This window comes from Mus caroli, unplaced genomic scaffold (assembly GCF_978045245.1).
Source record: "Mus caroli unplaced genomic scaffold, Mus_caroli_1 scaffold_20, whole genome shotgun sequence".
Classification (NCBI taxonomy): Eukaryota; Metazoa; Chordata; class Mammalia; order Rodentia; family Muridae; genus Mus; species Mus caroli.
In genome coordinates, this window is record NW_028227275.1 from 28,192,965 (window position 1) to 28,208,834 (window position 15,870).

Genomic DNA, 15,870 nt, shown 5'->3' on the forward strand with positions numbered 1-15,870 from the left:
GTTTCTAAATAAGCCAATAAGCCCCTACTTCCTTTCCCGGCATTAAATATGTTTCTGTGCAGCCTTTTAAAATTTTTTGGAGTTTTTCGCATCTTTACTCCACTCAAAAGATGTGAGAGGGCAGGAGGGAAAAAGTCCATATAGCAATTTTATATATATATATATATAATATATATATATATATAATATATATATATATATATATTTACATGATTGGCTGTACAGATATTACAATACACTGGTTTCCAAGTGCTTCATTTCCTCACCTGTCTGGATTTAAAACACTCAAGGGAGAAACAGAGCTTATAACAAAGGGAGAATTATGTAAAGCTCTAGGGAGACTGACTATATAGAATAATTAGGGAGTATGATAAACCAGCTTTAATTATAGTTTCCAACAGCTGATTCCAGAACTCTATTGTTACTACATGCAAAAGATGTCCGAAGAAAATTCTTTCCCTTGATAAGTGGGACACCAAGAACGGGATGTAGATAATATAAATAGTTGATGTGCTGTTGTAGGCTCTGTGCAAAAGCATCTCGTGTGTGAGCGTGCCGCTGCTGTAGTGCCTTTCTCCTTCCCCACATCTCTGACCCCTCAACAAGAGCGCTTAGTCTAGCACTTTAATTTTTAAGCAAGCTTCTCTATTTTTATAAAAAAAAAAGCATTTTCAAGATATATAATGGATTAGCTAGCACACTTGGCTTTGAATTTAAACTGCCCTGTTCTTCTACAGCTCTGAAAGCTTTCCTCTTATTTATTCTGTTATTTCTCCTTTTACTTTTTATTTTTAATTTACATCTATCTGTTGTTTGTGCAAGCTCATGAGGGTGCATGTGCACAGGTCCTGGCACATTTGTGCACATCAGGGGACAACTTGCAAGAGTCTGTCCTCTGCTTTCACCCCATAGCTTCTGGGGATCCAACACGGGTTGTCAGGTTTGATGGCACACACCTTTACCCGTGGAGCCATCTTACCACCCCACAATTGCTCTTTCAAACACCACTTGCTCATGCTATCTCCAGAAGGCACCTCTGTGAGTCCTGCAATTCCTGTATTCCAAGAGAAAATTTCAAATGCCTGTCTAAGGGTTGGTGAGATGGTTCAGCGGTTAAGAGCACTGACTGTTCTTCCAAAGGTCCTGAGTTCAAATCCCAGCAATGACATGGTAACTCACAACCATCTGTAACTAGATCTAACATCCTCTTCTGGAGCTGTCTGAAGACAGCTACAGTGTACTTACATATAATAAATAAATCTTAAAAAAAAAAAAAAAAAGCCTGTCTATAAGCTTCTCATAGCCTAAACCTCTCCCAAAGCTTTTGCAAATGGTACTCTGCCACCTTTCCTGTCTCAAGAGCTATTCTGTATGAAATCATCAGCCTCAGACAAGTGGAGAGTGAACTGGGCGTCCTGGAGCGGACCAGACCTCTGCTGTGTCTGTGGTACGCAGAAATTGTCACTCATTGTCACTCGGGGAAACACACCAAACAATTTTATTTCTGTTCACTTTGACTGCTGGATCTTCTACTTCAGTCTTAACTTCAGTTCTAGCCCAAAAGAACATAGTTTGCTGTTTTAATACTTCTAATAAAAGAAACTAAATGTGTGTCTAGGTTTAGGAGGGCCATTGATAGGAAATCAAGACGGACAGTACTTCTAGATTATCAACTACTTTGGAGGAAGGAGTACCTTTTTGGAAAAGAAAGCAGACCAAATATGCTTAAATTAACCTCCTGCTGATGGGGTCCTTATCGCCATTCTTATAATGATTCATTCATTCAACAAACGCTTGTGATTGTTAGGCGCTCCTTCGGTTAAGCCTTATGCATAGAGCAATGACTGGCCAACTGGGTCCACATTCATTATGATGAGTCAGCTTTGGGAACTTGAATCCTTGGGCTGTTGCAACCTCTTCACAGCACACCAAGACAAGTTAACCGTGCTGGTGCTTTGATAACTAACTCAATTACCTATTGCTTCACAACAAATCACAGTAAAATCCAGTGACTTGAAGAGACCATCATTGTTTTCCCACAGTTCTCAGGAAAGGGTATGGCGGAGCAATTCTTTTCCCCACAGATGTGATCGAGGGACAGACATGGTCTATTCAGCTGTGAGTTTGGCTGACTCTGCAATGTCCAAGGTAGTTTCACCTACCTGTCAAGGAAATCAGTTGGAGTAGCCAAAATGAGTGAGGCCTCTCCTGTCTTCATGTGGTTGCTCCAAAGCTGAGCCCATAACTTGGCTATCACAAAAAGCATAGGAGCAGTTTGTCCTTAGGCAGCCATCTGGGCATATATTTCAAGGGCATATGATATAGTTCACCCCAATGCCATTTCTTACACTAAGACTCTTGAAAGCGAAAGAGACACTCTCTTGGGCTCCTATATTTTCTTTCTTTTCTTTACTCTTTTTTTTTAAGATTTTATTTATTTATTTTATGTATGTAAGTACACAGTAGCTATCTTCAGACACACCAGAAGAGTGCATCAGATCCCATTACAGATGATTGTGAGACATCATGTGGTTGCTGGGAATTGAACTCAGGACCTCTGGAAGAACAGTCTGTGCTCCTAGCCACTGAGTCATCTCTCCAGCTTCCCCCTCCACCCTCTACCGCCAAATTTTCTTGAAAAGCTCATGTTTGTTTTAGAGTCAAGTTCTTATATATTCCAGGCTGACCTTGAACTCACTGTACTGGACAGTGATCTTGAACTTCTGAGTCTCCTGCCTCCACATCCAGGAGGCTGCATGCATTTAGAGGATGGAGAAACGGGTATTGGTGGCCACATTCCACAATGATAGGAATTCTCTTCCTAAAATCATACCTTTCCATAGTCCTTTTCTCAGTTCAAGTGTGCCGAGAATTACTGTCATTGAAGAACCGTCACTGTCTGTCGACAAAACAATGAGCCATTGGATATTTTCAGTTGTTTTTTTTTTTTTTTTTTATTTTGTTCCTCAATCTGACCACTTCTTAATATGTTGCTTAATTTTACACTCGGGTTAGTATATTTCTCAAAGTAGTCATTAAAATTCAGTGAAATAAAATTAAAACATAGATAAATAGTTCATCCAAACACACAGAAAATATCTGAGCAAACAAAAGTGTGAAAAGGAAGGGAGAGCATTTCAGAGAGAATGATGTCTCTTCATTTATTTTTCGAGACAGGGTTTCTCTGTGTAGCCCTGGCTGTCCTGGAACTCACTCTGTAGACCAGGCTGGCCTCGAACTCAGAAATCCACCTGCCTCTGCTGGGATTAAAGGCGTGCACCACCACTCCCCAGCAGTCATAGAAGGTTCTCTAAACTGATCATTTTTTTTTCTTTTCATACATATATGTATATATGTATGTCAGGGTTCTCTAGAGTCACAGGATGTATGGAATGTCTCTATATATCTGAAGGGAATTTATTTTTTTTTAAGATTTATTTATTTGTTATATGTAAGTACACTGTAGCTGTCTTCAGACACCCCAGAAGAGGGTGTCAGATCTTTTTAGGATGGTTGTGAGCCACCATGGGGTTGCTGGATTTTGAACACAGGACCTTTGGAAGAGCAGTGCTCCTAACCACTAAGCCATCTCTCCAACCCCTGAAGGGAATTTATTATGATGACTTACAGTCTATAGTCCAACTAATCCAACAATAGGCAGCTGTGGATGGGAAGTCCAAGAATCTGGTAGATGCTCAGTCCCACAAGGCTAGTTGTTTAAAAGCTGGTCTTCTGTGGAAGTAGTAGGTGCCAACATATGTGCTGGCAAGTTAGTGCAAGAATTCAAAGAATGAATCTTCCTTCCAATGTCCTTTATGTAGGCCTCCAGCAGAAGGTGTGGCCCAGGTTAAGGTGTGGCCCACCATGCCTTGATCCAGGATTTACCTAGTCCCAGGCTGACCTTGAACCCAGAGATCCCCTTGCCTCAGTCTCCTGGAGTTAAAGGCATTTACTACCTGGCCTGGACCTAAGCTTTTTTTTTTTTTTTTTTTTTTTTTTTTAGATTTATTTATTTATTTTAGGTATATGATTACACCATTGCTCTCTTCAGACCAGAAGAGGGCATCAGATTCCATTACAGAGGGTTGTGAGCCACCATGTGGTTGCTGGGAATTGAACTCAGGACCTCTGGAAGAACTGGGTCTAAGCTTTTAATGACCACTATACCTCAAGATCTCCATGTCAAGATATGGGTCAGAAATGTGTCTTCCAGCCTCAAGATCTGGATCATAGGTGTGCCCTCCAATTCTTTTTTTATTTTATTTTTTATTTTATTTTTTGGTTTTTGTTTTGATTTGGTTTTTCGGGACAGGGTTTCTCTGTATAGCCCTGGCTGTCCTGGAACTCACTTTGTAGACCAGGCTGACCTTGAACTCTGAAATCTGCCTGTCTCTGCCTCCCAGGTGCTGGGATTAAAGGCGTGCGCCACCACGGCCTGACATGCCCTCCAATTCTTTTTTTTTTTTTTTTTTTTAAGATTTATTTATTTATTATATGTAAGTACACTGTAGCTGTCTTCAGACACACCAGAAGAGGGAGTCAGATCTCATTACAGATGGTTGTGAGCCACCATGTGGTTGCTGGGATTTGAACTCTGGACCTTCGGAAGAGCAGTCGGGTGCTCTTACCCACTGAGCATCTCACCAGCCCGCCCTCCAATTCTTGATTGTAGTTCATTCCAGATATAGTTGAGTTGAAAAGCAGGAATAGCTACCACAAAATAAATTTTATATATATATATACACATATAAATACACACATATATGTATATACATATATGTATACATATATGCATATATATATCCTAATAGAATTCTAATGTTTATTATAAAAAGAATATTAGTTAACCAGAGAGGAAGATTGACTCTAATTTCATTTTTTTAAAGATTTATTTATTATTATATCTAAGTACCCTGTAGCTGTCTTCAAACGCACACTAGAAGAGGGTGTCAGATCTCTTTACGAATGGTTGTGAGCCACCATGTATACTACGAGTACATGGTAGCTATACTGATGGTTGTGAACCATCATATGGTTGCTGGGATTTGAACTCAGGACCTTTGGAAGAACAGTCAGTGCTCTTAACTGCTGAGCTATCTCTCCAGCCCCTCTAATTTCATTTTAAATAAATGAGATCACTAAGAAATCTCTAGAACTTGAGAAAGGTTTGTGCAGTAACTACCATACATGATATTTGGGAAAGATGCTGTATGCTACAGGGATGCTGTATGCTACAGAAATGCTGTGTGCTACAGAAATGCTGTGTGCTACAGGGATGCTGTGTGCTACAGAAATGCTGTGTGCTACAGGGATGCTGTGTGCTACAGAAATGCTGTGTGCTACAGGGATGCTGTGTGCTACAGAAATGCTGTGTGCTACAGGGATGCTGTGTGCTACAGAAATGCTGTGTGCTACAGGGATGCTGTGTGCTACAGAAATGCTGTGTGCTACAGGGATGCTGTGTGTGCTATACAAGCTCTGTCTTACTCCAAATATCATCTCTTCTCTATCAACTGCTTCAATTAGGTTTTTCACTCTTTGTATTACTTAACAATGTTCTGTTCAAAACGTTTTCTTTCCCTCTAGAAATAATTGTATTTTTACAGCACCACAGACTCTTTCCATCCTACATGGTGGCAGACAGCTCTGTGATATAAAGATGGAAGATGAGAAAGAAATTACAAGGATCCCTTCATCCACCAACTGCATTGTACAAGCAAAGAAACTAGGACCAGTGGTATAACGTGCCCCTATTACACAAGAGTCAATGACAGATCCTACGAGTGAGTGTGGGAAGTTTCCAAATACCAATTTTTGTTTGATTGGGTGTTGTTATTGTTGTTTTGTTTTTGTTTCTCGAGACAGGGTTTCTCTGTATAGTCCTGGCTGTCCTAGAACTCACTCTGTAGACCAGGCTGGCCTCGAACTCAGAAATCCACCTGTCTCTGCCTCCCAAGTGCTAGGATTAAAGGCATGTGCCACCACCGGCCAGCTTCAAATACCAATTTAGTAAAAAGAAAAAAAAAGGGGGGCGGGGGGAGGCAAAACCCCAGCTTTTAAATAAACCTGAGCAAGTTAACATGGGGAAATTTAATTAGAGATGGCTTTTCATGGCATTCTAGTCCTAGAGGACACAGAACATGGGGGTGAGATGTAACATGTGTTATCTAACAAGTTAAGCCTGAAGTTAGTTTTAAGGATGAGGCCCTTAAGAATCAAACCTGCGAGAGCCGGGTAGTGGTGGCGCACACCTTTAATCCCAGCACTCGGGAAGCAGAGGCAGGCGGATTTCTGAGTTCGAGACCAGCCTGGTCTACAGTGAGTTCCAGGACAGCCAGGGCTACACAGAGAAACCCTGTCTCGGAAAAAAAAAACAAAAACAAAAACAAAAATCAAACCTGCAAATGTGAATTGCCCTCAGCCCTACGGTCCTTGGGAAAAGTATTTTTTTCCAATGTATGAAGACGGCTCATGCATTCCGTGGGGGGCTGAAGAGAGAAGAAAAGGAACGGACGTGCAAAGGAAATCTTAGGAAGAAACCGCCAAACTTCACCAAAGAACAAAGGGAACGCTGCCACCTGCTGAGGAGTCAGTAAAATGCTGCCAGCGATGCTCCAAAGAGCTCAACAATCTCAGGCAGCCCAGTTTGAGCTCAGTTTACAGCAGGCCTGCCTTGCTGGGGTAGGATGGTATTGGCCTGTTTCCCCTACCCCCCTTTTTCCATGAATATTTATGACCGTTATCTTTTTAGTCCCACCCCCGAACCCAAATCTCACAATACAATACTAAGGCTTTTATTTAAATACTACATGCATGTGGGTAAAAGTTTCCAGTGGCTCCCCATTCCTCTTCCCTAGAAACAGATCTTTTGGGGTTTTTGGGTTTTTTTGTTTTTGTTTTCCATTTTGATTCTTTACAGTTCTTCTCTTCTATTGTGTACAAATATCAGTACATAGTGGCACCTTGAATCTCCCTCTCAGTGGGGCAGAGGCAAATGCATCTTTGAGTTCTAGGCCAGCTAGGTCTACCTGAGTGAGTTCTAGAACAGAGCCAGGCCTGCATAATGAGGCCTTGTCTCAAAAACAAGCAACAAAACTTGAGTACACATATGGAGAAAATTTGCAAGAGAAGGCTAGAAGAAATTGCCGTTAGACCTTTCATTGGTCTTCTTTTTCTTCTACACCTCCACTTTCCTATGTGATGTCCGCCGCCCCCCCCCCCACCTTTCTTTCTCAAATACTCATGCCTACATTTTTCTCTTTTTCATCCTTCTGTTTCAAGACATCATTATGCTGTTGTTTGGTGCCCTTTGATTTTCCTGTCATCAAGAGAATATTGTTTGTTTGTTTGTTTGTTTGTTTGGTTGATTGATTTTGTTTTTGTTTTTTGAGACAGTGTTTCTCTATGTAGCCCTGGCTGCCCTGGAACTTACTCTGTAGACCAGGCTGGTCTTGAACTCAGAGATACACCTGCCTCTGCCTCCCAAATGCTGGTATGGTTAATTTTATTGAACTTGACCTTGGAACCTAGTCATAGACCACTATTGAGTTCCATGGTTACACTAAATAACACCTGAAAAGAGCTGTAGCCCTTTTCCAATTCGGGTGGTTCTTTGTCTTGTCTTTTGTTTGTTTGGTTGGTTTGTTGGTTGGTTTTTCGAGACAGGGTTTCTCTATATAGCCCTGGCTGTCCTGGAACTCACTTTGTAGACCAGGCTGGCCTCGAACTCAGAAATCCACCTGCCTCTGCCTCTCAAGTGCTGGGATTAAAGGCCTGCGCCACCACGCCAAGCTGTCTTGTCTTTTATTAAAACAATGTGTCAGAATCCATAAAGTAAGTTTGTACCTTTACAAAAGTCCCATAGTAACTGAGTCACATAGTAATTGTGACTGCTAACAATCTCAGAAAGAACACTATAGAAAGGCCTAGTGTTGTCAAATTCAACTTGGAAATTCTGTCTTTTCTAAATACAGTAAAAAGACAGTTCTCTGTTGAGGGTCTTCGTCACCTAATAGTATTAACATGATTAACAACTTTTTTGTATTAACATTAATGGGGGGCTGGAGAGATGGCTCAGTGGTTAAGAGCACTGACTGCTCTTCCAGAGGTCCTGAGTTCAATTCCCAGCAACCACATGGTGGCTCACAACCATTTGTAATGAGATCTGATGTGCTCTTCTGGTGTGTCTGAAGACAGCTACAGTGTACTTATATATAATAAATAAATAAATCTTTAAAACAAAAACCATTAATGTGTTCTTGAGGTCTTGTTGATTGTAAGATACAAGATTGTCTGCATTTCAAGTCCTATGCATTTTACAATATTGAGTATTAACTGGTCAACTTAGCTATTAACTGATCATCTTTTCCTATAATTTAATTTGACAGATTAAAATTTCTAAATCTGTTCATTATCCTTCTGAGACAGGGCCTTGCTGTGTAGCCCAGGCTGACTTTGGTTTCATGGTCCTCTTTCATTTGCACTGGGATTACAGGTATGGGTCAGCACATTCCAGCTAAACTTTCTCTGTCTTGATCAAACTCTCTTGTCTTACAAAAGGCATTATATGGGAGGCAGAGGCAGGCAGATTTCTGACTTCGAGTACAGAGTGAGTTCCAGGACAGCCAGGGCTACACAGAGAAACCCTGTCTCGAAAAACAAAAAACAAACAAAACAAAAACAAAAGGCATTATACTAATTTTGAAAAAAAATTGACATACATTTATTTTATATGCTACTTTAGAAATGTACTGTTTTTTTCAACTATATCCACAAATGTGCAAACCAAAAAAAAACATTTTTTGCTACAATATCGATCTCCTTTGACATCATCCTTGGCTTGATATAAATTAGGCCAAGAAATCTTGACCCTAGTTCTCCAAGACTGCAGAATACACCAGACATCTGTTTGCTTTGCAGAATACAAAGAACAGAGAAGGACCTTAAAGCATTTGAGCTTTGGAGCACAGTATAAGTGAACTATTGGGCCATCTTTCTTCCTTAATATAGAAGACACATTTAAAGAAACAAATAGCCGGGCAGTGGTGGCACATGCCTTTAATCCCAGCACTTGGGAGGCAAAGGCAGACAGATTTCTCAGTTCGAGGCCAACCTGGTCTATAGAGTGAGTTCCAGGACAACCAGGGCTACACAGAGAAACCCTGTCTCAAAACAAAACAAGTGCATGACTTGACTTAGGGTCCCTGAAGGCACTCAGGGTAGCTCACAGCTGCCTACAACTCCAGCTCCAACAAAAACAGAGCCTCTGGGCCCCCACAGGCACCTGAATTGGGATACACAGACCCACACAGAGATAAATAATTCTAAAAACAAACAAACACCTTTAAATGTTTTTCTTTAAATTTTTATTTGTGTGTGGGTTTTTTGTTTTATGTGTGAGTACTCTGTCTGCATGGGTGCCTGTATGCCAAAAAAAAGATTATCAGATCCCATTAGAGGTGGCTGTGAGCCACCAAAAGGTTGCTAGGAATCAAACTCAGGACCTTTGGAAATACAGTTAGTGCTCTTAACTACAAGCCCATCTCTCAAGCCCTGTTTGCTTGTTTTGAGACAGGGTTTCTCTGTGTAGCCTTGACTACCCTGGAACTTGCTCTATAGACCAGGCTGGCCTTGAACTCACAGAGATCCACCTGCCTCTGCCTCCAAATGCTCCATCACTGCCAAGCTACTTCTAATTTAATTCGAACTTAATTTTTCTTTAATTCTGACTCTAAAATGTGTTAGAAATATGTTTTGTGAGGTAAGCTACAAAAAGTTTAGACACGTATTCTAGCAAAACTTTCATACATGTGCAAAAATTCACACTGTATGAGGATTTTTACATATGTCATTTGAAATAGTGAAAAAGTAAAGGTGCTGGAGAGATGGCTCAGTGGTTAAGAGTGCATACAGCTCTTCCAGAGGATGCTAACAAGTCCAATCCCCTAAACCCACATCAGGCAGCTCATAACTGCTATAACTCCAGCTCCAGGGGATCTGACACTTCTGGCCTCTTCAAGCACCTGCACACAAACACATAATTAAAAATAATTTTTAAAATGTTTTTAAAAATTAAAAAATAAAATATGCATTAGTACATATAGCAGAATATAGCTCTGTGTGGTGACTCATACCTGTAGTCCTAGCTCTTGGGAAATGAAGGCAGAAAAATAAGAAGTTCAAAGTCATCTGTGGCTATGTAGTGAGTTCTAGGCTAGCCTGGGATACATGAAATTCTATCAAAAAAAAAGCAAAAGAGAGGAAAGGGGAGAAGAAGAAGGAGGAGAAGAAGAAGAAGAAGAAGAAGAAGAAGAAGAAGAAGAAGAAGAAGAAGAAGAAGAAGAAGAAGAAGAAGAAGAAGAAGAAGTTGTTCAGTGGTTAAGAATATATGGCCGGGCGTGGTGGCGCACGCCTTTAATCCCAGCACTTGGGAGGCAGAGGCAGGCAGATTTCTGAGTTCGAGGTCAGCCTGGTCTACAAAGTGAGTTCCAGGACAGCCAGGGCTATACAGAGAAACCCTGCCTCGAAAAACAAAAAACAAAAAACAAAAACAAACAAACAAACAAAAAAGAATATATGCTACTCTTCCAGGGTTTTTAGCACCTACATGATAACTCACAACTATCTTCAACTCTGATTCTAGGGATCCAACACCTTATTCTGGCTACCTTGGGCATTGGGCATACATATGGTATATATACATGCATGCAGGCAAAATATCTATACATATAAAAATAAATTATATATGTGTGTGTATGCATGTGTGTATATATAAAATATCAGAACGTGATGTTCTCCTGTGATAGAAGATTATAAACCAGGATAAAAAAGAGTCAGTTATATCCATTTGTCACCATGGAAATATCTCAAGTTTTAGTAACTTCTGGTTAAATCTGGCTCACAGAATCACAGAATAGAAACGAGCTCATTCTTCTCACATGTTCCATCCTTCTCACAACTCGGGAAAGTGCAGGAAGACTATGGGCTCTGTGGTGTCACCTAAACCTTGATCCTGAAGCAAACAGCGCTGAGCGGATGTCGTCTAACACCATCATACTGTAGTCACGGTCGTCTGACACAGTTTAGTTATTATACCTGCTGGGAGGTGGGGGAGGGGAACAGAGCCGAGGCATAGGCTAGGAAGCAGAGGTCTTTCTCATCATCTGTTTGGAATCTTGACTGTGTGGAGAGGAGGAAATAGGTTCTTCTTTTCTTAGGTAGTGTCCTGATTTGCTGTCTATTCCTGTGATAAACAACACAACCAAAGCAACCAGGAGATTTATACATCTCGGATCACACTGCATCACTGAGGCAAGTCAAGGCAGAAAGTGACACAGGAGACACGGAGGAATGCTGCTTACTGACTTGCTCCGCACTGGCTTGCTCAGACTGTTTTCTAAGGTGGAAGGGCCAGCTTGCCCAGGGGTGACCCCTTCCTGATGGGTTAGTCCCTCTCACATCAATGTTTAGTCAAAACATGACCCTGCAGACTTGCCTGCAGAACAAATCCAATGGAAGCTTTTTCTCAGTTAAGGTCCTCTCTTCCCAGATGACCCTGACTTGTGTCAAGTTGACGAAAGTCTAACCAGCACAAGTAGGAAGGATGACTAGAAGAAATCCCAGCGATCTACCCAGCGTCCAATAGGGAAGCAAAGAAACACCATCCATAGCAAGGAATTGATTTTGTGGCCATCCAAATCACTTCAAGAGTTCACTTCTGTAAGAATATAAAAACATAGTACTCATTAATAGCAAGCACATTTCTCACCTTGTGACACCAACCTTACCCTTTTCTTTCTATCTAGATAAATATACTCAAGCATTCGAATATTTTGAAAATTGTTTTCTAAACCAGAAAAAAAAAGGTGACACACACCTTCAATACCAGCACTAGAGAGGCAGAGGCAAACAGATCTCTGAGATAGAGGCCAACAGGGCAAGTTCCAGGACAGCCAGAGATATACAGAGAAACTGTCTCAAAAAGAAGAAGACAAAGACGAAGCAGGAGGAGGAGGAAAGAAGAAGAAGAAGAAGAAGAAGAAGAAGAAGAGGAAGAGGAGGAGGAGGAGGAGGAGGAGGAGGAGGAGGAGAAAATTAATTTGTTTTCTTACTGACACCATTAAAAATTAGAAAAAATTAAATAGGGCTAGAATAAAGGCAATAGCAATATAGCTGGTCCCATGAGGTGAGGTACGCCTGTAGTGTAAGCTTACTAAGTAGCCTGACATAGATGTATAATTTCCAACTAGGAGTTCAAAGCCAGAGTGGGCAGGAAAGTAAAATGTTATCACAAGAAAAAGAAGAAAAGGCCTGTGAAATGGCTCAGTGTGCAAAAGGCGACTCTGAAGACCTGAGTTCAAGTCCTGGAATCCGTAAATGAGGAGAGAACCGACTCCTGCAAGCTATCTATCGGCTGATCTTTACATGTATACCATCACACACACACACACATACACACACTCTCTCTCTCTAAGTGTTGAGAAGAACAAGAGAGAGAATAGCTACTAACATGTATTGTGGTGACTGGCATTTGCTGATAACATTCAGAAATGTGAGAGGTCATAAAAAAAAACAACCCTGCACATCTTCTAAAGAGCTCTTGTTTCTACAAAGACACTGTGGGTGTGAGCATTGTGTGCAAGTAACAGCAAACTGATTAATAATGACTGGTTGTCTAGCACGCAAGTAATAATGAATTGGTTATAATGAGGAATGTCTACTACTGTTAGGTGACTTACAGGTAAGGCCGACTTAAGCAACTCCTTTGTATTTCTGACGACTTGGCCCTGTACTGCATCGCTGGCACACCTGCTAAACTCATCCATCAGTTCCAACTGCTGAGTCTTTATTATCGTTTCTGAAATTTTCTGTCTGGAGGACTTTTCTCCAGTTGTCAGTCTCCTGTAAGTACCCTCCCAGCGGACTCATCCTGTTAGTCCACCAGACAGATGCAAGCCTCAGTAGTGAACGCAGTCTTCTTTTTTTTTTTTTTGACAGGGTTTTTTTCAAGACAGGGTTTCTCTGTATAGCCCTGGCTGTCCTGGAACTCACTTTGTAGACCAGGCTGGCCTGGAACTCAGAAATCCGCCTGCCTCTGCCTCCCGAGTGCTGGGATTAAAGGCGTGCGCCACCACGCCCGGCTGAACGCAGTCTTCTTACAGGTACACCTCCACCAGGAGAGAAGAAAGGAGAGGACTTGTCATCCAAATTAGTGTACTTAATAATCAGAGTATATATTTGAAAGAGGGAAGCAGTAGAATGCACACTGTAGCCATGGATTGCCATCTGTTGGTAAATATTTTACAGGGCTTGAAACTCGCTCAGTGGTTAAGAGCACTGACTGCTCTTCCAGAGGTCCTGAGTTCAATTCCCAGTAACTGCATGGTGGCTCACAACCGTCTGTAATGGGATCTGATACCCTCTTCTGGTGTTTCTGAAAACAGCTACAATGTACTTATAAAATAAATAAATCTTAAAAAAAAAAAAAAAGATTGGGGGCTGGAAAGATGACTCAGCGGTTAAGAGCACTGACTGCTCTTCCAGAGGACCCCAGTTCAAATTCCAGCAACCACATGGTGGCTCACAACCATCCATAATGAGATGTGATGCCCTATTCTGGGGTATCTGAAGAGAGCTACAGTATACTTATACATAATAAATAAATAAATAAATAAATAAATAAATAAATAAATAAATAAATAAATAAATAAATCTTTTTAAAAAAGATTTAAAAAAAAGATTTCCACCCACAGATGAGAACGTAGGCACACACATAGGGTATTAGGAACTGTTCATCAGCCAGAAACTGAGCTCCATGCAAGTGCACTCAGCTTGGAAACTCGTCTAAACTAGGCTATTTTGTGTTCAAACTTTAGAAGTTTAAAAATAAAATACTTTTTGCATCCTAAAAAAAAATAATAAAAATAAAAAATAAAAAAAAGATTTCCAACTTCAGGCTTCACTTGATACTTTTCCATAACTTCATTCCCTTTCAAGCAAACTTAAGCATTTCCTTTTATTTATTGATTTTTTGTTTTTGTCTGGTTGGTTTTTGGTTTTTCGAGACAGGGTTTCTCTGTGTAGCCCTGGCTGTCCTGGAACTCACTCTGTAGACCAGGCTGGCCTCGAACTCAGAAATCTGCCTGCCTCTGCCTCCCAAGTGCTGTGATTAAAGGCGTGTGCCACTACGCCCGGCTCTTATTTATTGATTTTTCTTTTCTTTTCTTTTTTTGTTTGTTTTGTTTTTCAAGACAGGGTTTCTCTGTATAGCCCTGGCTATCTTGGAGCTCACTTTGTAGCCCAGGTTGGCCTCGAACTCAGAAATCCGCCTGCCTCTGCCTCACAAGTGCTGAGATTAAAGGCGTGCGCCACCACACCCGGCTCTTATTTATTGATTTTTAACTTCCATTGATTTTAACTTTTATTTTATGTGTATGAGTTTTTTGCCTGTATGTAGTTTTGTGGACCATATGCATGCATGGTTTGGGTAGAGGCCAGAAGATGGTATCAAATTCCCTGGAATTGGATTATAGATAATTGTGAACTACCATGTGGGTGCTGGGAGCTGAAACTGGGTTCTCTTCAGTACGAGCAAATGCTTTTCTTACCCACTGGGCCATCTCTCTAGTCCCTCCAAAGCATTTCTAAAGTCAGTCGCTACTTTTAGTTAGTGTGTTTATTGTACAAAATATTTTATTTAAAAATTTTAATGTATTCCTGTGTGGTATATGAGTGTAGGCATGAGGTACAAGTGTGGAGACCAGAGGACATCTCTTGGAATAAAGTTTTTGTACCATTGTGGGTTCCAAAGCATGAGGTATAGAAGCACATGCTTTTTTTTTTTTTTTTTTTTTTTTTGGTTTTTCGAGACAGGGTTTCTCAGTATAGCCCTGGCTGTCCTGCAACTCACTTTGTAGACCATGCTGGCCTCGAACTCAGAAATCCACCTACCTCTGCCTCACGAGTGCTGGGATTAAAGGCATGTGCCACCATGCCCAGCAGCACATGCTTTTGACCCAACAAGAAAAGACTTTCATTCTGACACTTTCCTGCATGTGTTTAATGTACTTTGATTATATTCACACACACTATCATCACCCTCTTCTGTCCCTGCCTGCATCTGCTTTGTATCCGTTACTTTGGTGTTGCTATAACCAAATGCCTGACAGAAACAACTTAAGGGAGAAAGGTTTCCTCGGAGTCACAGCTTTAGTCCATCAAGGTGGGGAGGACACAGTGGAGCTCGTGGCAGTGGGGCCATGTGCAAAGACTCTTCACATTTTGCTTCTTTGTTCTCCATTTTTCTTAGGGGTTCTCTTGCTGTAGTAAACACAGTGACCAAGAGCAAGTTGAGGAAAGAGTTTTGATAAATTGTAGGCACTATGCAGGGCAGATTTTGAGCTATTCTAATCCTTCCACATGTTAAAACTCACACAAATATCAATCCTAATCACAACCCTTTTTTTGTTTTGTTTTTTGGTTTGTTTTTGGTTTTCGAGACAGGATTTCTCTGTATAGCCCTGGCTGTCCTGAAACTCACTCTGTAGACCAGGCTGGCCTCGAACTCAGAAATCTGCCTGCCTCTGCCTCCCAAGTGCTGGGATTAAAGGCGTGCACCACCACCGCCCGGCTATTATAACCCTTAATAAAGGACAGGGTAAGCAGCAAGGCAGGGAGGTGGACTCTGAAACTGAAGCACACACCATGGAGGAATGCTGCTTGCTGGCTTACTCCTCCTGGCCTGCTCAGCCTGCAATGGAATTTTGCACTGACACTTACCAATTGTGAGATATTTGACAGTTACTTAATCTTTCTGTGTTCCAACATCCTCATAGTAAAGTGGGGTAATAATAGTACCCATGTGATAGGGTT